We start from the raw sequence: 23,892 nt of genomic DNA, 5'->3' as shown, positions 1-23,892 counted from the left end.
ACGCAGTGGGCCCATATGCACTATGGGCTTCCATGAAAATTTTATTTAAACATTATTTGAATTTTATATAATTTGTAAAATCAATAATTTCATATTTATAATTCAAAAAATCATAAATAAAATATTAAAATATTCATAAAAATTCAAATAATAAATCTAAAATAATTTATATAATAAAATGAATACAATTAAATTAATATGATAGGAAATAGATCCATATGGTTAAGGAATTTTATCAGCGATCACAGGATACTCTACCTTCAACTGTGGACTATAAACCACACTTGCTTTATCGAACCGACTAAATTTTTCTCATGACCCACAGTCTAAGCATGGGCTCATAGCGGGTCACCAAAGTCTAGTCGATGAGCAAAGGAGTCGCAATCCCAGTCTGTGGATTACAGATCCTCCTCTAGAGATGAGTCAAGATCACCTCGACCTGATGCAACCACAACTCTATAGCGTATAGGGGTATTTCTCTCACATGCATACGCTTCACCTAAATGTGGATATCTGGCTTTCCCGAACGATCTATCTGTATGTGTGTTATGTGATGGAACATGGATGAGGTTTTGACCCCTGTCTCTATAGGCCTACCATCACATACAAGGGTCACACAGTCCCTCGGCTCAATCATCTAAGCATAAGCTCTGACCTCATCAAGGGCTAACCCAAAAACCCTTTTCGGTTTATTTTTTATGCCCAGATACCTTAGGTTTTTCAACCAACTGGCTTAGATCGTCAAGCACAGTTCGGTATCAGCAAACATCATTTGCTTAGTATGGTCATCAAGGGACCACACTCCCAATGAGTTTATGCTCCACAATAACACACTCCTAAGAACTTAAAGGCTACATAAACCCAATATGAAGAACCTCGTTTACCTTAAACTTTCGCACAACCAGCTCCAAAGCCATATGGCCAATCCATCTGCCAGTTTGTCGTGCATTCGAATAAACTAGATAGCCCCCCATGCTACCCGTCGGAGCCGAATTCTTGGACTTCTCGTACAACTTGTTTAGCTCAACAATCCCAGAAAATATTGGCCTTTTCCTGAATTTCACCGGCATCCTCTCATTTTCAGGCAACAAACTCATTGGAAAAATTCCTTTCTCCATCTGCAATGCCAGGAACCTGGAAGCACTGGATATGTCTCTTAACAATCTCAATGGCTCCATTCCAGAATGCCTCTTCACCATAACGAGCCTGACTGTGCTCGACCTGAGGAAAAACAAATTGCAAGGCCCAATACCTGATAGCTTCACATCCCACAGTCAACTTGGAACCCTGAATCTCAATGGAGATGAATTTCAAGGTGAAGTTCCCCAATGATTGAGCAATTGCAGTTACCTGGAGATACTGGATTTGGGGAACAATAAGCTGTTCGGGACCTTCCCATATTGGTTAGGTTCCCTGACCCAACTCCGAGTCATGGTTCTGAGATCAAACCGGTTCGACGGATCCATTCCAGAATCTAAGTCGGTTGCCTTCTCTATGTTTCAGATCATAGACCTATCAAGCAACGACTTTTCAGGCTCCTTTCCTAAAGAATTCCTCCAAAACCTGAAGGCCATGTCAGTGGTCTCCCAAACCAACTCACCCCATATTCTACAATATACGTACTCCGCTGCAAACGGCAATGGATCTTTGTTTGACCGATACTATTATCAGTCCACGGTCACGCTGAGAATCAAGGGTATGGATTTACAGCTGCAAAAGACCCTGACCATCCTCACGGTCATTGACCTTTCGAACAACGCATTAGAAGGGGAGACACCAGACCAAATAGGAGGGCTCAAAGGCCTTTGCATACTAAACATGTCAAGAAACAATCTGCAAGGGCACATACCAGAGGCCATAGGGGCCCTAAAACAGCTCGAATCCTTGTTCCTTTTACAAAATCAGCTCACAGGTGCCATACCCACTGGACTTAGCCAGATCAGTTTCCTTTCCGTGTTAAATCTTTCATGGAATTCCCTCTCAGGAATGATACCAAAGGGGACCCAGCTTCAATGCTTTTTCTTTTGCCAACAACCCAGGGCTTTGTGGGCCACCATTGGAAGTGGCTTGTGAGGTCAATAGCAGTGTTAGAGGGGTGGAAAATTGAAATGTCATCAGTGGGGATGACATTTGGTGGATATTTCCTTTGGAGGGTTTGGTTTTGGGTTTGCGCTTGTGATTGTGGTGCTAATGGCATAGAAAGAGGGAAGGAGAAAAATATTTTGGATTGGCAGATGGAATCTTCAATTGGTTGCTGCAAAAAAATGGACCCAAAAAGGATAGGAGGAGGAGAAGGAAGACAGGAAAGAAAATCAGAGAAACCCAACAGAAGGCAAGGCCACTGTGTTGAACAAGAGCAATACATCAAGAGGTCAGCTCCATCTCACACAAATCCCAACCTTCAATTTTCATGATTAGAGTTGTTGTATTATCTGTACAATTCTAGACAGCAATTTATCAAAACATACTTGAAACATCAAATATTTAACATTTCAACCATTTCAAAACATTTACCAGCTTTCTAACATATGCTTGTGCGTCCAATGATAAGATTTTTGAAATTAGATAAAAAATAAAAAGGATAAGATGTTAAATAGTAACTGACGTAAGTGCTTTTTTGATAAATTTTTCAAAAAGTTATGTGGAATTTAGTGCAAAAAATCTTAGAAAAACACATTATCACATACCATTAAGTAAAGGGCTACATGCATACATCTGCATGTATTTCCTTAATGTGGTGGGTATATTGCACATTGTACAATTACTCCCTCCGGCAAAAGATCCACTTAATAGTATTTTCTCAATCTAAACTCTTGGGATTCACTTTCAAAATCACCGAAGTGACCTGGACCCGAAAAAATGATATGGGACTGGGAGCCAGACCGGACTCAAAAATTAAAATATCTATTTATTTAACTATATGACCCAGACCCGATCCATCGGGTCAAATTTTTGAACCCATACCCAGACCCGAATCGGGTCTACCCCTCGGGTCCCTGGTCGGATCCCAGTCCATTGCCACCCCTACTTAAATCTCACTCTTCAAAAATTAAATATATTGGTATATCAAACAAAAATTGAATGGATAGGTGGACTTTACCAACTAGCCCCTTCATGATTAAAAAGTAAAAAAACTGAATGACAGAAAACATTTTGCATTGTCACCTTCCTATTATCGTTGCCAGACCGTTTAGAATTGATAATACCCCAAGATTGAAGAGTTGGGCTGGATGGGTTAAGATGTTACTATTGCAATACTATGTCATATCATGCTACTACCCAAAAGCCCGGTAGAATATATGTATCTTAGGGTTTATGTTGTTTGTGTTGGGTTTATGTGGCCTTTAAAGGCATTATGAGTACTTGTAAAATGAAATGATTGGAACATGAACTCAGTGGGAGTGTGGTCCCTCGTGGGTCATATTAAGCAAACGATATTTAAAGATACCGGACTGTGCTTGATGATCTAAGCCAAACGGTTGGGAAAAATCCATATTACCTGGGCATAAAGAACAAACCGAAAAGGGTTCTAATGGGTTAGCCCTTGATGAGGTCCGAAAATATGCTCGGATGAGTCAACCGAGGGACTGGGTGAACCTTGTGTGTGATAGTGGCCTACAGAGATAGGGGCCAAAACTTCATCCATGTACCATCCCGCAACATGTATATCGATAGATCGTTCGAGAAAACCAGAAATCCACCTTTTAGGGTGAAGTATATGCATGTGTGAGAAATACCCTTATGCGTCATAGAGCTGTGGTCGCATAATGTCTTGGTGACCTTGACTTGTCTCTAAGGGAGGACCTGAAATCGACAAACTGGGATTGCGATCCCTTAGCTCATCGGCCGGAATTTGGTGACCCGCTAATGAGCCCCTACTTGGACTGTGGGTCATGGGAAACACTAGGTCGGTCTAATAAAGCAAGTGTGGTCTGTAGTCCACAGTTGAAGGTGGAGTGCCCCATGATTGTTAATTCCTAAACCATATTGATCATTTTCCCATCAAATTAATTTAATTGTGTTTGTTTTATGATGAAAATTATTTTAATATTATTATTTGACTTTTTATAAACCCCTTGATATTTTATTTATACTTTTTGGATTTATAAAATCCAATGTTTAAATATTCAAATAATATTCTAAAATCTTTTTATTAATCTTAAATATATAAAAATATCATGGGGGCCCATTGTGCACATGGACCCGCCATATTTTTAGAAGGTGGGGCCCATGAGTGCCTCCCTTGGGTGGCACGCCCCACCCTTATTATCTTTCCTATTTTTTGGTGATATGGCATGTGACCATATGGTTGGAAGATATTGACTTGATATATTTTTTAAAGATTTTATAGAAAGATTAAGTAGACTTATGCTATTTTATGGTATGCACAATATTTTGATTAGATTTAATTTGTTTAATTTCTATTGATGATAAAATGGTTTAGGAAAGGGGGATAATGGTTCGTGCACCTTCTACAATATTGATGGCCTATCTATGGAATGGATGACTCAGATCTCTCACCCCACAAGTCACCCTTGATCGACGATTTATGTTCAATCTCACAAGAAGAGGCAAGCCAAAGAAAACCCTAAGAAACCCTAATCTTATTCAAAGCCTATAAAAATAGATTTTCTCTACCAAAAAAAATCTCTACACCTTATCTTTCTATCTCTCTCTCTTAAGAAAATTTATCTCTCTCATGTTTCATCTCTCTCTCCCACATTGTGAAAAAATCTAAGGGTTTAGGTTATGAAGTTCTTCCCTCCTATCTCTCAAATATGGATTTATGGCTAAGGGTTTTAGGGTTTAACAAAAAGAGAATCCATCTCTCTCAAACTAGGTTGCTAAGAGAATTCACTTACAGTTTGAATTTATGATCAAAGGGGTTCATGTTCCATTGGTGTAGCGTGGTCGAAATTTATGTTCCCAGTTCGAGATTAAAGCTAGACCGTTGATCTCGCACCATCGGATGGTGGTAACTCCGTCAGGGGTGTAATAAGCCCAGTTGAGGTAATCTCCAGCACTCTTCCTTTTGTTTCTTGCAATTTTATCTTTATTTTCAAGCATAATGCGTAGTTGTTTCAATGGCATCAAGTTGTTAAGATCTTGGTTTTATTGTATGTTGATTTTATTTTGAAATTTATCTTATTACAATAGAGACCACATGTAAGTGAACTTTTGCCAAGAGAAAGGGGTGAAGAAAAAAAAATAATAATAATAATAAAAAAAAAAAAATATATATATATATATATATATATATATATATATATATATATATATTCCCAAGTAAAAGATCACATCGGTCTTTCTTTCATTGGTATCAGAGCTATTGAAACTTGATGTCATTAGTTATCTTTTTTCTATATTGAGTTTAGATCAAACTTTGGAATGAGATATAAGAAAGCTAATGACCTTTGTGGTCAAGAAATATACCCACGGTTAAGAATTATTGAAATATTCCAACACCGAAAAGGCACTCTGCATAATAAGTATTCTAGGCTATTTTGGAGTAGAGATATGAAAAATATAATGAGGTATTTTTCTATTACATACTTCAGTGATATTTTGCGTATTTAAGAGTAGGATTTACCTGTAAAATTTCAATAGGATATCCTATAGGAATTGAGAGCTATGGACTCAACAATGAAGGGTGTCAGTTCTGACCATGTAAAATTCAAGAACTGCCTATTGAGTTCCGTGATTTTTCTCACCAATCATATAATTTTATTTCTAGCTGAAAGTGGACTGCGACTCATAAAATTGAGTCTACTTTCAAACAAAAAAAGTTTCATCAAGAAAGTCCTTGTGGTGTGAAGATATGATCAATTTATTGAAGGATACGCAAGTGTTGTTTTCTGCAACGAAAATTATTTTTATGACTTAGAAGTTAAGATTTAATTTCTATTCTTAACATAATGTTTTATAGTTTACACTAAGTTTTTAACTTCCATTCTGAGTCTAATTTCTAATAAAATTTATTTGAGATGAAATATCTATGGGAATAGAGGAATACAAATTTTAGATTGAAAAGAGGTCATCCTGAATTTTCTGTAATTTGGTATGTCCTTAATTAAAGACATGAATAGCTATATTTATCAAGCCTATTTAACAGAGTGCTATAAGGCTTGTGAAAATATATGTGTTACTATTATGTGTCTAATTTCAAATAAAATTTGTTTGAAAGGAAAACTCCATGATGGTAGAAAGAGAAAAGACAAGTTTACTAGATAGTGTTGATCCTAAAATTCTGCAGTATGATTTATTTTGTGACGTGAATGTCACTTATTTATTTCTCTAAAGAAAATTATTATTTGGGATTTAAACTATGATGTTATGATTTGGTTTTGAGTTTAGTTTTCAACACAAAAGATTTCAAGAAGAAATTCTTTGAGGATTAAGATAAACAAATTTTTTATTAAGAGGTGCTCAACCTGATTTTCAACTGAAAAATTTGATTTGTGACGTAAATGTCACTAAAATAAATATTCACTAAATGGTATGATTTAGGGATGGAATTAAGCGCTATTTTATATTTTTTTTAGTCTATTTCAATACTCAAAAGGATTCGAAGATTAACTCTTTATGAGTTGAAAGATATCATATTTTTACCATGGGATGCTCAAGTTCTATTCTACAGTAAATTAAAAGATGTGGCATGTTAAGGTACATCCTTGAATTTCCAATTATGGAGACGTTTAAGACTCATTTAAAAAGTTTTTATAGTGTGCTATGAGTATGATTTATTATAATAAAACTTCAGAGAGAGGTATTACAGAGTTGACAAGATATGACACTCAATGTGAATAGTATTCGATCTGGGAATTACAGAAAGAAGAAGAAACACAATACATATAAAAACATCTTGGTTTCTTCGAAATGAAGGGATATAGAGAGAGACTTGGTGGTAGCATAGAAACGCTAAAGATCAATGGGAAAATCGAAATTGTGCTATTTGAAATAATAGGATGAAGAAGATATTTTTCTTCACGGTGTAAGACAGGAGAATCCAAGTGTCGAAGAGATGGACACTTCGTGACATGTAAAATCAATGACCAGTATATTCTCCATCAGTTGTATGCACTTTCAAGATCACAAAAGCTTGTCAAACAAGTAAAAGCGATAAATCACGAAAGCCCAAGTATCACACTACATGGTTTTGAGGTATGAAATATATCCCACATTATATGGTAAGGTCATATAGGGAAATGTCATATAGGGAAAGCGGATTCAATAACTTTGTTTAATGTGCTTTGGTTATATTTTGGTTAATTGTTTTATGAATATGTATAGAGTGTATGGACATTAAGTGATAAGTGCTAGTGCCGGTTTTGAATACTTTGTGTTTTTGTGCCTCCTTGTGCTTGAGTATGAACTACTTAAGGTAGTGATACACATAGAGTTGTGATTTGATCAAGGGCTTTGAGCACTAAGGATAATACACGAGATATAGGTATGGCTCATTCAAATATGTACGCACAAAGGGAGTGTTCTGGTAGAACTCGGTCTTGGAGACCATCATCTAAATAATGTCTATAATATGATGTGTTGCATGTGATGATGATCTTTTAATAAATTCTCCATAATTGCTAAAAAGGAAGTATTTTATCAATGATTTAATAGATATTATTTAGTTGTGCTTTACTTTGGATAAAATTATAAGATGGTATATATGATTTGTTTTTGTGGCCATGAACTTGACTTGGTAGGAAATTAAAGGTGGTTGCGGTAAATTGATTTATGGAGGCTAAACATGTATTTTAAAATTAAATTGGATTATTTAAAAAAAGCCTAAGTCTATTAATATAGTTTTGAGAAAACTACATAGTCTTGCAAGGGCTATTAAGTCTTTTTAAAAATCATTTTAAACTATCATACTATTATATAACTACTGCTTGTAGATGCATATATATATATATATATATATATATATATATATATATATATATATATATATATATATATATATATACACACACACCAAGTTAATTTTTTTTATTAAAAATAAAAACATTATGTCTTGAAGGTATTTATAAAAGTGAGATAAAAACTATCATGCATTTTTTTTTTTTAAATATCTATATGCTTTAACCCATGTTTCTAGTTATTTAGAATCATCTATTACTTAAGACTTTGAACCATAAGAAATGTTGTAGGAATGTCATCATACTATGCTTCATTGACACATGTTGTGTTGATTAGATAATTTGGTTTGTATGAATTTATTAACAAGATGTATAATGTGGTTGAACATTTGTGGTTCATGAAGGTTTGCATATTGTGAAACCAACGGGTATTGAATTACATATTGCATGAGACCCTATATGTTACCTCATGATATCTACATAAGAATATTGAGAATGTATATGTTGTATGTGCAATAATTGAGTGGGAGCTGCTGCAGTCCCATAGTTTTTTTAGCTGCTTGGATATTCAAATATACAAGTGCAAGCTATCTCACAGATCCAGATGATGCGAAGTCTACATCTGGATATGTGTTCATGCTTGGAGGGGGTGCAGTTTCTTAGAAATCAAAGAAACAGGATGTGACGAAATTGTCTACCATGAAGGCAGTAAGAATTTTTTGCGACAACATGGTGACGATATGTGTGTCGAATGAGCCACGATTCCATAAGAACTCCAAGCATATAAAACCATGTTTTTATCACCTAAGGAATGATGTGAGATTGAGAAAGATCGAGATCCAGATAAACTAAATATTCTAGTGGGAGCACCTGCTAGTATTTGACATGCCAAATGGAACAACAGGCTACAATGTTGTTCACCCATAGAACCCAAATGTTTGATGCTGATTGTATGGCTACAAATGGGAGCAGCTTATTTGAAAAACTCTTTTGAGCCCATGAACATACGACCCCATTAGATGAAGGTATGTGATGGTCTTTTGCGACAATAAGTCCATGATTCGCGATGTGATGTGAAAGATGAGCTACGATCATTTTTGAGATCAAATCCGAGCAACAAAGAGAAAAATGTGTTGCCTCTATAAATCTTTTTGTGAAAGGATTGATGGCAAAAGCCATGATTAATGTATTGAGAGAATAATTAAAAATGCTTGAGAGAGATTGTAATTGGGAGAGAGAGATGGGAATGAGAGAAAGTGAGAAAGAGAGAATGTAAGACCTTTAAAGCCCAAGTGGGAGATGTTGGGTTCATGTGGCCTTTAAAGGCCTTATTAGTGCTTGTAAAATAAAATGATATAGTGGAATATGAACTCAGTAGGAGTGTGGTCCCTCGTGGGCCTTACTAAGTAAACGATGTTTCCAGATATCAGACTGTACTTGACGATCTAGACCAGTAGATTGGGAAAAATCTATGTTACCTGGGCATAAAGAACAAACTGATAAGGATTCTAATGGGTTAGCCCTTGATGATGTCGAAGAATATGCCCGGATGAGTTAGCCGAGGGATTGTGTGACCCTTGCGTGTGATGATGGCCTATAGAGACAGGGGCCAAAACCTCATCCATGCACCATCACACGGCATGCATATCGATAGATCGTTCTGGAAAGCTAGAAATCCACCTTTTAGGGTGAAGCGTATACATATACGAGAGATACCCCTATGCGCCATAGAGCTGTGGTCGCATAAGGTCTTGGTGACCTTGACTTGTCTCTAGGGGAGGACCTGAAATCCACATACTGGGATTCCGATCCCTTAACTCATCGGTCGAACTTTGGTGATCCGCTAATGAGCCCCTGCTTGGACTGTGGGTCATAGAAAACACTGGGTCGGTCTGATAAAGCAAGTGTGGTCTGTAGTCCACAGTTGAAGGTGGAGTGCCCTATGATTATTGATTCCTAAACCATATGGATCATTTTCCCATCAAATTAATTTAATTATGTTTGTTTTATGATGGAAATTATTTCAATATTATTATTTGAATTTTTATAAACCCCTTGATATTTTATTTATAATTTTTGGATTTATAAAATTAAATATATGATTTTACAATTGTTTAAATATTCAAATAATATTCTAAATTTTTTTTATTAATTTTAAATATATAAAAATATCATGGGGGCCTATTGTGCACATAAGCCCGCCATATTTTTAGAAGGTGGGGCCCATGAGTGCCTCCCTTGGGTGGCACACCCTACCCTTATTCTCTTTCCTATTTTTTGGTGATATGGCATGTGGCCATATGGTTGGAAGATATTAACTAAGTATTGACTTGATATATCTTTGAAAGATTTTATGGAAAGATCGAGTAGACTTGTGCTATTTTATGGTATGCACAATATTTGATTAGATTTAATTTATTTAATTTATATTGATGGGAAAATATTTTAGGAAAGGGGGATAATGATTCATGCACCTTTCATAATGTTGATGATCCATCTATGGAATGGATGGCTCAGATCTCTAACCCCACAAGTCACCCTTGATCGACGGTCTATATTCAATCTCACAAGAAGAGGCAAGCTAAAGAAAACCTTAATCTTATTCAAAGCCTATAAAAATGGATTGTCTCTACCAAAAAAAATCTCTACCCCTTATCTTTCTATCTCTCTCTTAAGAAAGTTTATCTCTCTCATATTTGATTTCTCTCTCCCACATTGTGAAAGAACCTAAGGGTTTAGGTTATGGAGTTCTTCTCTCATATCTTTCAAATATGGATTTATGGCTAAGGGTTTTAGGGTTTAGTAAAAAGAGAATCCATCTCTCTCAAACTAGGTTGCTAAGAGAATTCACCTAGGGTTTGAGTTTGTGATCAAAGGGGTTCATGGTGTGGCTTGGCCGAAATTTGCTTTCCCGGTTCGAGATTGAAGCTAGACCGTTGATCCCGCGCCATCGGATGGTGGTGACTCGGTGTGGGGTGTAATAAGCCCGGTTGAGGTAATCTCCGACACTCTTCTTTTTGTTTCTTGTAATTTTATCTTTTATTCTCAAGCATAGTGCATAGTTGTTTCAATGACATCAAGTTGTTAAGATCTTGGTTTTATTGTTATGTTGATTTTATTTTAAAATTTATCTTATTATAATAGAGACCACATGTAAGTGATCTTTTGCCAAAAAAAAAAAGGGTGATAAAAAAAAAAAAAAAATGTATTCCCTGGTAAAAGATCACATAAGTCTTTCTTTCAGTTTGGATAGCATCCACAAACAAGTTATTAAGATGCATGTTTATTGGTTGGCTTATCTGGAAGATATATTTATCTGAATTTCATTATATCTTAGTTTTCTTATTTAGTTTTTCTAATTCTTATTAAAGAAATTGATCAAAATACCCATAAGAGATGAACTATTTACCATTCTAGCCCTTTACAACTATTCCAACTCAAGATGATGTAATATTTTGAAATAAATCAAAAGATATGAAATTGCCATTGTTAATTGTTTGTCTCATCCGGAATGTTTATTGTACATCTTGAACAATTAGGAATAAGGGTGTGGTTTGTAAAAACCAAGGTTTAAAAAATTTACGATCTGGATGAGAATTGTCCAATCCTGGTTGAATTTCACATCAGACGAATCAGATCTCTACATATATCAGAATTCGCTCGATCCATCTCCTAGATCGACGTTTTTACTATTGCAAATCGATGATTCACTGCATTAGAATCGTCGATCCAACGAAAACAAAATTTGGAACCGGTTATTCTATTTTTTGCTTATCAAATCTCCATTTTGCAACAATCTTGGGGTCAATAATTGATCCCAATAATGCCTTTTCATCTATAAAAACAATGTTTGAAGATCAAAAAATCAAAAATGAAATCAATTCCCCATTTTTTTTTCAAAATTTTTGGTGAAAAATCAACGTCTTTTCCTAGTTTATCAGAGCAGTCCGCCAGAAATCGAATTTCTCTTCCATTACTTCACAATTTTTGTTGTAAGTTGTTTAAAAAATGGTCTTTGGAGACCCTAGTACTAGACTTTGTTGGTGATTGTTGATGAAAACCAACACTGTAGCGTGGATCTAGCCCAAAAAGTTATGGATCCAAGAGCGCGAGATCTGCAAATAAAGACTCATATATCATGTTTGAAGTCGTATTTATTTCAAATTGAAATGAGTTTATTGATCTACAGAGGTTCCATTTTCATATGAATCAGATACAGTAATTTATAGTTTCATATTTTCTTTTCTAAATTTTTTTTTGCATGAAAAATCAACCTTTTTGCCTGGTTTCTCAGAGTAGTACGCCAAAGATTGAAATTCTCTTTGATTTCTTCACGATTTTTGTTGAAATGTTTTACAAAATGGTCTTTGCCAACCCTAGTAGGTTTTGTTGTTGATTGGGAATAAAAACAATATAATGTGGTGGATCTAGCCTGAAAATGTCTTATTTGGGCTTTCTGCGAATCATGTTTTTTCTTCCAAAGATGAAATATCATTGTGAAATAATTTTTTTATTGTGATATTTAATTAGCATTTTTGACTTAGAAAGGTTCCTCTACTATTTGAAACTCAGATATGAATTTTAATTGTTGTAGTTTTTTTTTTAGAACGTTTTTCGCTCAAGATTGCTAGTTGTTGTAGAAAGTTTTTTGTCGTTTTAGCAAAATCCGCCATTTCATAGATTTTGTGATTGTTTTTTTTATCGTATTTGTGCAAATTTGATCCAAAACAATGTTCATTCATCTCTATATACATTTGCTACAACAATTGCATGGATTGAAACTAGTGTAGTAAAAATTGAACTAGAATGGTTAACCTAGCGGTTACTCAATACTAACTCGTAAATTGGCTGGTTCATCCGGCCTAACTAAGCAAGTCCTGGGCACTCAAAAAAAGTGTTAAAAAGTTAACAAAAAAAAAAAATCTAATAGAATATGAAAAATATATTTATATCATGATTAAACAAAGCACATTTAGAATATGAAAAATATATTTATATCATGATTAAACAAAGCACATTCAAACGAAGTTGAAAATTAATGAAAAAGATGGATTTTGAAAAAATGACATGTGCCCAAGGGTACTTTTGAAATTTTCTAAAATAAGATGGGAAATGTAAAACTAAGTGTTAATGACTAAAACAATTTCCAATCTTTTTCAAAATGATAAAAACATAAAATAAAATAAAAATGTATTACAAACAAAATACCTTTTGTTTTTCGAATTTTAGATAGTTTTTTTAATATTATTTAATATACCCATATGGTTCCTCAAAATCGGAACCGGCCAGTTCCGATCCAATCGGGCGGTTCTGCTTTGAATCGCCCAAATTTTCCTACACTGATGGAAACCTCTATCCCTTGCAAATCGAGGGCTACAAAAACATGCACTTTTTTTTTTTTTTTATCTCTTTAAATTTGTATACTTTATATATTAAAGGTTTTGAAAGGGTTTTTCAATTGAGTCTTATTTTAAAATTTTGAGATTAATAATATTTATTTTTATTTTCTATAATTTACAAAAATGATACTACATATAATTAAGTTTCAATTATATATAATTATATAAAAGAAATTTCATATAATTAATTTATAAAAAATAAAATAATTGTATTGAAATTGCGGTTCAATAAAATTATGTTGGTATGAAAGAAAATTATGTTATCATTTTGTACTCATGTGAACACCATGGGCAAATCGCTTTTGTTGTCAAGCAACCAACTTTAAATCCTCAATGAAGACATGATAATGCCCATTGTCGGTTTAGTTTACTTTAGTTGTTCTTTTCTTTTCTTTTTCAACCCTCTGCTAATTGTTTTTCTTGTAGCTTATTTCTTGAAAGATTCATTCATATTTCAGGTTAACTAATCCAGTTTTTTATTTTGGTATTAAGTTGTACTTCAGTTATTGTATGCTCTATTTTGAACTATGTATTGATACCTATGATAATTATAAGCTCTTTTTTTAGTTATTTGAATATAATAGTCAACACACATCCGGATGGGAAAACGACGTCTTAATATTCACATATTTTTTAAAAATAATGAAAGTACATAATACACGATCCTCAATTTTTTGGGAACTAAAAGAACACTATTTTTAGAGTTTTTTTTTTTTTTGACCTTTTTTTATGCCGAAAGCAAATGATATGGCTGATTCTCCAATTCAGATTGCCGAACCACCAATTTGAAACGATTTTTGGGGTGGCTGATCCTAGTTACCAATCCGTTTTTCTAAACCTTGGTAGAAGCCTTAAACAATCTATTAATGGCACACCTCTAAATTATGCCAAAAGGATATTTTCATGTCCAAAAATTGTGTAGTCAGCTAAAAAATTGTTTTCATCCCTAATCAAAAAATTTAAAGCTCTAAAAATAGTGCAGGTGGATTTATAAATGTTTGAAAATCTTGAAAATAGAAAGTTCAAAAAATTCGATGCACTACTTTTAAGATTTGAAATTAACTTTTTGTAATATCCATGCATCTTAAGATCAAGATTATCAATTGGGGGTTCTTGCCGTTTGGTGGGTTTTTCAAAACAATCTACTTTGGTGGGTTTTTCAGATGTGCCTTCTACATAATAAAGTTGACACCTTATATGATACTTTTCCCTTTAAAATAAAAATTTACAATTTCTTATCTTATATATTTTAACTCCTACAATATGATTACCATAAGAAAAGGTGGGCAACACCACAAATTGGATTTCATATGCTACTACACCCATCTTCTCAACCCTATTCTCCTTATTTATTCCAAAGCCTGTCCATGTTTCTTGCTACTAAGTTGTTACCATGAACTGCAATATTGCAGGGGTTTTTTATCCCAAACCCCATTTCGATCTAGAAAACCAGTACACAATCACGAAAAAAGAAAACCATAAAGCTTTGGTATGGAGCTCAAAATGTGAATTGGAGAACCTTGAGGGTCTCACTGAAGAAGTAGCTTGGAGGGGGACAGAGCATTGTCAACTGATGTAAATTTGTTTAATTAATGTGGAATAAGGCTGTAAATGCATTGAGATGGTGTAAATTTGTAATGTTAATACTTCCAATTTTTGTTAAAAAAAAAAATGAATCTAGCAGTCTCAAGCCCTAAAAGGCCATTCTATTTTGAGGTGCTGTTGTGCAAATATGCCCCAGAGGTTCTCATTTGAGTTACAAAATCTATGCATTTTCTTTTTTGAAATTTGTGTTCATAAATTTGTTCAGGAGGGGCACTTCGATTGGAATTAAAAATTTTGATAAGAACACAATAACAAAAAAAGAAATCGATAAGAACTATCCATTTAAGTCAAGCAAAACAAACAAAGTTTTAAAGCTCAACTTGCCCTTGTCCCTGGCGAGGAACTCGGCCAAGTTATGTACACCACAAAAAAAAAAAGGTTTTAAAAAAGTTAAAAAACACAAAAAAATTAAAAGAGGTAATAGAAATCACTACAAGACTAAGATGAAAAATTAAAAAATTATTAAAATGGAAAAATGTGAAAGTTCCCAAATCATCTTAAAAACTATCAATCTTCTTAAAAACATATTTCTAACTAATGTATTTTGTTTCAATTTTTTGTATTTTAAACATTTTTTATATTTTTTATGTCTTCTTTTGACGTTTTGAGAGTTGTCCTGGAACTCTTTTCTACTCGGCCTTGGTGATAGGCTAAGGCCGAATTACTTGGCCCAATCTTACTACACTGGAAAAAAACTACCCTTTAGAGGATTTATTTTTCCATAAAATAAGTGACCAACGGTTCTACATATATATATAAAAATGCCCGAGTCTCTAAGGGAACCGGTGGTTCTGCAAAGTAAAATGACGATTCTCTACCGCTAAATGGCAATCTCGACCGCCGATTGACCGATCCAAATTGGTTTTGGCCGGTCCATCGTTTTTCATGTATATGTTTGCCGGTTCATTGTTTCTTTTGTATAATAAAACAGTGATCTGGAATGCGGATTTATCGATCCAGATCAGTCTTTGGGTGCCGATCTTGTCACCGATCATTTTTTAAATCACTGCTCCTAAAACCTATTTATGAACTCATGCAAAGATTGGATCACGTTTGAGCAGTCTAATAGGCCAAATTAGTTTAGCTGTAGGTCTAGTTGATCTGACCAATAGCCTCATGCAAAATCAAATGAAATGAGTTTGGATGAGTTCAAAACTTCATAGGGGGTTAAAGTGATACTCCAAAAACCTATATACTTCGTGATGATAGGATTATGTTTGACTGGTTAAATAGATCAAATAAGGTTAGCGGCTTAGCTTGGTCGCTAGCCCATAGTCCTAGATAGGTAGTCAATGGCCTAGTGTAAAACTCAATTAAATAAGTTCAGATTGGTTTGAAAATTTATAGGAAGTTAGAATGATGGGATTATATACTATAAGACCATTTGTCTTTATTATAAGGAGGTCACAATTATCCTTAGTTATTTAATGTCAAATTGGATGGTTTGGACTGTGTCGCGAACTTCAAGAGATTTTTTTTCGAGCTTTGAATCTAGTCAAAGACACACTCACAACCACCCGATTTGAAATTAGACAGACAAAAGTGGTTGTAACCTCTTTGTACTAAAAGTAAATAATCTCTTTCTGTACTTTACCTAAAATGATACTCCTAATGCTTACATATCAAGTTTCGTGAAGATGAGATACTATATTGCTTAGCGCAGTCCATTAGCTAAACTAATTTAGTCGCCAATCCATTAGCCAAACTGGCTCGGCCGCCAATCCATTAGCTAAACTAGCTTGATAGGCAGTTCATTAAAAAACGGATCGGTGGCTCCAATCGATCACACTCATATCTGTGTCAGATAAGGGAATCCGTGGATCGGATTGGAGAATTGGTGGACTTGGCAATTTTTGCCTCAAAAGTTTTTCAAAAAATAACTATAAATTGCTAAAAATAATGTTTTTTTAGTTTCTAAAAAAAATAAGGAGTGGTGCATTTTATACTTTCATTACCTTGTAAAAATAGGTGAAGATTGAGACGTTTTCCTATCATGATGTCTGCATAATTATTAATTATATATAGTATTATAATATTTACAACTACAAAAAAAATAATACATTACATAATTTATATGACAATAAATTAATAAATAAAATACAATATTTGGTTATCAATGTACCATTATTAATTATAATATTATAATAAATATGATTCAAGAATTTCAATATAACAGCTTAATACAATTCAAAATTATATCAAAATTTTATTGATGTATAAAATAAGTTATTGTAATAATAGCAAATTAGGCCCAGACTGGATGTCAAAGAAAAAAATATTCATATTGAAAAAAAAAAGCAATTTTTTTATTCTTAATTGAGAAACATTATCGTTTTATTCTATTATGTTGGTAGACTGTTTGGATGTCTCTTAAAATATAAAAAGAAAATTTTATTTGCCAGATATGTCTGTTTGGATGCGTTGCAATAAATCCATAAGAAATCCCAACCCCAATTTATACAATTCTATAATTTACTTATACTGATTATTCTCTCTAGATTTGCAGTTTATTCCTACAAATATAGGAGACAAGGAGAATGAGAAGAACCATAAAGCAGGAGCGAGAAGTTCAATATTATTATTAGAGAGAGGAGCAGGGACAAGTTGAATATTATTGTAGTTCAATATTATTATTAGATAGAGGAGCAGGGAAAAGTTGAATATTACTATAGTTCAATATTATTATTAGAGAGAGGAGTGGGGAGAAGTTAATATTATTATTAGAGATAGAGTAATGGATGGAAAAACAGGTTTCCTCTGTAAATGTTTTGAGGTTTGGGCAAAAGAGGTTTCTCTGCAAGTATTTTGAGGTTGTAAAACATCTCGCTCTATATACTCAGAAAACCACTCCATTAAATTTAGATAGAGAATAAAGGTTATTAGAGATATCGAGCAAAAACCTGAATTAAAAAGAAATCACTATCCAACAACCCGTCAGAATGCTAGAGAGAGCTCTATGAAATTAGGGGCTTTCTAGAGAGAAAGATGGAAAGGATTCTAGGAAGAGCTCTATGAAATTAGGAGCTCTTTAGAGAGAGATGAAAAGGATGGTAGAGAGAGCTCAGTAAAATTAGGGGCCTTCTAGAGAGATAAAGATGGAAAATAAAGGTTCATTATTTAGAGAAAAAAAAAATCGATGGGATCTGGAAAGGATGTTAGGATCTGTAGTTGAGGATGAGAGAAGGAAATAGCAATGAGATGGTGGAAAGGCGAAGAGAGAAGCGAAAGTTTAGGGGAAAAACGGAAAGGTCAAAAGATAAGCGATGGGGGGAAAAATGCGAAAAGAGAACCTAAAAAAATTGCAAACCAAAAAAATTTCTGTCAAACGGAATTTTTTTCCACTCACGTTTTTTTGGCACATTTGGCTTAGCGTCATAATCTATTTTGTTGAAAAATAAATGCTTATGGGTTTATCCAAAAGGTTCCAGTGCCTATCTCAATCTTTTTTTCTTGTCATTGAAAAATTTTGCAATTTTGGGTACATCCAAACTCGCCCTTAATAATAACTTATTTCAAAATATTTGTAAAAATTATAAATATATTATTTAAAATTACAATCTAGACTAAATTAATAATCATTGTAGCTAACCATATATATATATATATATATATATATATATATATATATATATATATATATATATATATATAGAGAGAGAGAGATAGAGAGAGATACTATTGTTTTATTTAGATTTTAGGGCATGGGAGGAATGGACAATTTGTCACACTCTCTGTTGCTTTTGGAAAGATAGTGTCTCCGGATTGAATAGAGAATGTCCAAGTTTTGGAGAGTAAAATGTTTTTGAGAAATAATCTTAGAGGACCCTCTCACACCCATGTGTGTAGGACCCCAAAAAATCATCATTAAATTTGGCATGGATCTATAGAAAAGTCAAGTCCCACACCTATGTGATAACATTTTTAGAGATCCGTACCAACTTTAATAGTGATCCTTTGGGATCCTACATACATGAGTGGGAGAGGGTCCTATAAGATCATTATTTAATGCTTCTCCAGGAGAATAATATATGCCCTCACAAATATAACCTTGTTAATGGATTAGGCCACTTTGGACTTAAACGTAAGGACCAATGGATGTCACTCGAGAGAATGAGCTGGAGGACTTCAATAAAGAGCAATGATCCAATGCAACGGTTGTATTATAGTATAATGCAATGACACTTCTAGAAAACTATATTTGTGATATTTGTATGACTCGAAACTTTGTACACACACTCTCTTCATCTCAATAATCAATCTCCCCCCAAAAAAAGTTCAATTTGAACCCTAGATATGGTCAAAATGAGTCCCTTCCAAAAACGAATCTAGACCATCCATTTTGTGAATTTCAAGATCTTAACCTTTATAAACTCAAAATCATTTTTTTCTTTTTTAACATTGTTCATTTAATAATAATAAAGCCATCCAAAAAATTGGAAATGAAAAAATCTTTCCAAGGCCTAAATCTAAGCATCTCACCAAAATGAACGGCTTATGTCAATTGGGCTAAAAAAATACTTTCTAGGTTGTATTTTCAATTTTTTATTTTTTTTTTAAAAGAGTGTATATTTCAAAATTTGGATCAAACAAATGGTCATAAGATGGTTTTTTAAGGTTTGTTGCATCATATTACTATACAACGGTTGCATGGAATCATTGCCCCATCAATAAATTGCCCCAAGAAGGATTTCAGATGTTTCTTTTCTTTTTCCTTTTCGTTTGGTACAATATTTCCAAGAGGCCCACAATGTAGGGGAGAAGATCAAGAGGTTTATTTTGCTGTAGGAAAAGTATCTTATCAGACCGCTCACTTTTGATACAAAAGATCATAATTACTTTTAGTCATTAAATAGAAAATCAGGTGACTAAGTATGTGTCACACCCTAAGAATTTACAATACTGATATTCCTGAGATGTGGCAGTCAAAACATATATATACATCTCTTTTTAGGACAAATTTACAATGGCGAATTTTTAAAAAGTAACAAAAGAAAGTTTAAGCACAACTTCAATATCTTCCCAAAGTTGATCCTGACGAGCACTCAAATGAAACCGGAGTTATCCTGAAAAATGTTTATCATAGTTTGATGAGTTTGGCTACTCAGTAAGTGATCATCATAATCCTAAAAATAATCATGATTGAAAGATATCAATATTTTCCAAAATGAGATCTATTAACAGAAATGCATCAACAGTTTCACTTTCAATAAATGCATAATTAAGTATAATCCAAGTAATTGAAATGCTTATAACACTTTTAACAGCAGTACATAATTCAAAGGATTTCACAAAATACCCTACTGGCGTCCCAAGTAGGTCACCTATATACCCCATCAGCGTCCTGATGGGTCCACTTAATCCCTATCGGCGTCCCAGATAGGTCTACTTAATCCCTGCAGGTCCACTTATACCTCACCGGCCTACCGGATGAGTCCACTTAATCCCTACCGGCGTCTCAGATAGGTCCACTTATACCTCACCAGCGAACCGGATGAGTCCACTTGCATACTTAAATTATTTCTAAATCTCTTTAAACATTCAAAAGCAGCAATATCATGTACTCAACATATCACTGAAATCATTAATATGAATTTCACTTAAACCATTAATAACAGTCACTCTCTATAACATTTCAAAAATAACCAATCAAATATTTTGGGCTCAAATTTAGAAAGGTAGCAGTTTGTAAAGGCATTCTAGCATAATTGCCAATTTAATATGTATAGAAAAACTCTTATAGAAATTCAAGAATACGGAATTATCACAATTTATGGGATGTTAATTTGCAAATAAAACATTTCACAACAATGCTATAATCAAATGTAAAAATATCATTTTTCAGATAATAAGGCAGTCATTTGCACATGAAATTCACAATGTCTAAATATTTAAAAACAGTAGAAAGAAATCTCACAATTTTACTAAAAGCAGAAATATCACATTTATTTCTAATAATTTTACAGTATCTAAAATTTTCTAACATAGATAAAATATCACAATTTTTATTAAAAAGGTTATGTTTCAAAATAATGAGGTCGCGTGCACATAAAATTTATCGCATCTAAAATTCATGATAATAAGCAGAAATAATTATTTCATTTTATTCTTAAAAAGAATGGATTATTTTTCAAGACAATGAGGTCACTTACACATAAAACTGATAAAATAAAGATCTTAGACGGACATATCACTATTTATTAAAAATAGACTATTTTTCAGGAAGACGATGTCACTTACTCACAAATATTTGAGATGAAGCTTCCGATAAAAACTCGGCTCGAGAGAGGAGTTCACTGTGTTTCGACCAGAGAAAAAATCTCAAAAGTTTTCTAAGGTAGGAGTCTTCACCTCTCTGAATTTAAATTCTACTAACATATTATTTTATTCTTTTATTACGTTACAGGTGTGAGCATTAGTTTACGCTTTAAACACCTCAAGCTTTTATTACGTTACAGGTGTGAGCGTTAGTTTACGCCTTAAACACCTAAAGCCCACGTCCTTTAGTGGACGTGGCAAGAGCAAGGAAACACAAAGCTTTTAAACGAAAAGCTTTGAAAAGGAGCGATAGTTCCTAAACACCATCATGTTCAAACGAATCATCATGTATTAAAAGTTTATTTTCTTTTTCTTTTTCTTTTTTTTTTTAAAAAAAAAATTTTAGGATTGTTACAGTATGTACCATAGATTGAGCTCAAAGTCTAAAAGAATAATTCTTTGTTTTTGTGACACATTCCAAACTATCGAATTTCATATCTGACAACCATATATGGTTCTTCTAACTTTCCAGTGCCAAAGATAAATGGCCTCATAGTATACTACACTATGACTATAACCAAACAAGCCCTATATGTGTCTCTTGGGTATAGATATAATCCAATAACTTATATGCTCCTTGAGGAATACAAGATGGAAGGTGAAAGTCCAAGTTAAACATTTGATTTTTGTGGACGGGTGCTGAAGAAAGAGAAGGTGAGAAACTGGTAGTTAAGATTGTTGGGTGTGTGTGGCCATTAAAGGCCCTACGAGTGCTTGTACATGAACTTATTGATATAGTAGGATATAAATTCAGTGGGAGTGTGGTCCCGTGTGGACCATACTAAGCAAACAATGATTGCTAATACTAGACTGTGCTTAACGTGCTAGGTTAGTCTGGTTGGAAAAAACCCATGTTACCTAGACATAGAGAAACAAACAGATAAAGGTTAGATGGGTTGTGCCCTTGATGAGGTCGGAGTATGCTAAGGGACTGTGTGACCCCTATGTGTGATAGAGGCCTTCAGAGATGGCCAAAGCCTCATCATTTTTATCATCACACAACATGCACATCGATAGCTATTTTCGGGAAAGTAAACCACCTTTCAGAGTGAAATGTGTACATATGTAAGAGATACTCCATGTACACCATCGAGCTATGGATTGCATCAGGTTATGATGACCTTGATTTCACCTCCAAGGGGGATCTGAAATCCATATACTCAGACTACGATCCTTTGCCCATTAGCTAGACTTTGGTGACCCACTAATGATCTCATGCATGGACTGTGGGTCATGGACGACGCTGAGTCAGTTTGAGAAAGCATGTGTTATTCGTAATTCACATTTAGATATAGAGTACTCCAGTGGATATTTAGTCCTACACCATATGGATCATTTTTCCACAAAAGTATTTAATTTTGGTTATTTTAATAATATATAATTTTTAGAATTGTTATTTGAATTTTTTTTAAATATTTGGATATTTTTTTTATCAAATTTGGCTTTATAAAAACAAATATATTGATTTTATAATGATTTAAATATTCAAATAATAATTTTATGATTTTCTAAAAAAATAATAATATAATTGCATGTGAGGCTCAATAGGTCTTTTGGGCCCACCATTACAAATTAGGTAGGGCCCATTATGTGCCACAATGGGTGGCACGCCCCACTTGGGGAACCTTCTATTTTATGTAGTCAAGCTTTGAAGCTTGAGAGATAAGAGAGTGTTGTTTTTAGAAAGCTTAAGCTTGAGAAAATTTTGAATGAAATTCTGATATGTATGAAAAGGCTTATGCATAAAATAAAAAAAGATAATATTATCATATATTAATTTCATATTTGAATTAATTGACAGGAAAATAGTTTAGGAAGTGGGGGATAATGGTTCTGGCACCTTCCATAAGATGTTGATGGCACATCTATGGAATGTAGAGCTCATATCTATCACCCAACAAGTCACCCAAGATCAATGGTGTATATTCAATCTCACATGAGTGGTAAGCTAAGGAAAATCCTAAATTTGTTCAATCACTATAAAAATGGGTTACACCCTACCCAAATATCTACACTATAACTTTCTATCTATCTCTCTCTTGTCCAACTAAGGGGACACACCCCACTCAAGGAATTTTCTCTCTTATTTTGGAAACCTCCTCTCTCTCATGAAAACCCAAGACCGGCACGCACATCTCATAGCCTCTTGACTTCTTCTCTCTCCCATTTCTCAATTTTGGATTTATGACTAAGGGTTTTAGGGTGCTACAAAAGAGTATTCATCTGTCTCAAACTAGGTTATCAAATGGGGTTCACTTAGGGTTTGAGTTTTGTGATCAAAGGAGTTCATATTCCATTGGTGTGGCTTGTCCAAACTTGCTTTCTCGGTTAAGATTGAAGGTTGACCATTAGATCTTGTACCATCGGAAGGTAGTGACTCGATGTCGAGAGCAAGAAGCCCGGTTGAGGTAATATCAAACACCCTCTTTTGTTTCCTGCTTATTATGTTCTTTATTCCCTAATATAGGTTGTTATTGAACAAAAAGTTTTGAACGGCTTCAAGTTCTTGTGATTCTAGTTGTATTCTTTTCTTTATTTTATTTGAAGTTGTTTTATTGTATTTGTAAGTGGTCTAAGACGAGAAGAAAAATAAAAAATTAAAATTTAAAATTAAAATTAAAAGAATATATACTCCGACTAGATCACATAAGTCCTTCTTTGGAAGACGTCCAAAACGTAAAATCTATGATCAAAATTGAGGACGTATTATG

At 33.8% G+C, this 23,892-nt stretch overlaps 1 pseudogene across 1 annotated transcript; it reads left to right on the top strand.

Moving 5' to 3' along the window:
- The first annotated feature begins 1,332 nt into the window (after positions 1–1,332).
- On the top strand, positions 1,333–5,139 carry LOC148779932 (receptor like protein 24-like; annotated as a pseudogene). The gene has a single exon (XR_016043538.1). The product of XR_016043538.1 is annotated as a receptor like protein 24-like (transcript).
- The last annotated feature ends 18,753 nt before the right edge of the window (positions 5,140–23,892 follow it).

This window comes from Amborella trichopoda, chromosome 11, assembly GCF_054954075.1.
Source record: "Amborella trichopoda isolate Santa Cruz 75 chromosome 11, AtrichopodaSantaCruz75HAP2 v2.0, whole genome shotgun sequence".
NCBI lineage: Eukaryota > Viridiplantae > Streptophyta > Magnoliopsida > Amborellales > Amborellaceae > Amborella > Amborella trichopoda.
This window is presented reverse-complemented; position numbering and strand designations above follow the sequence as displayed.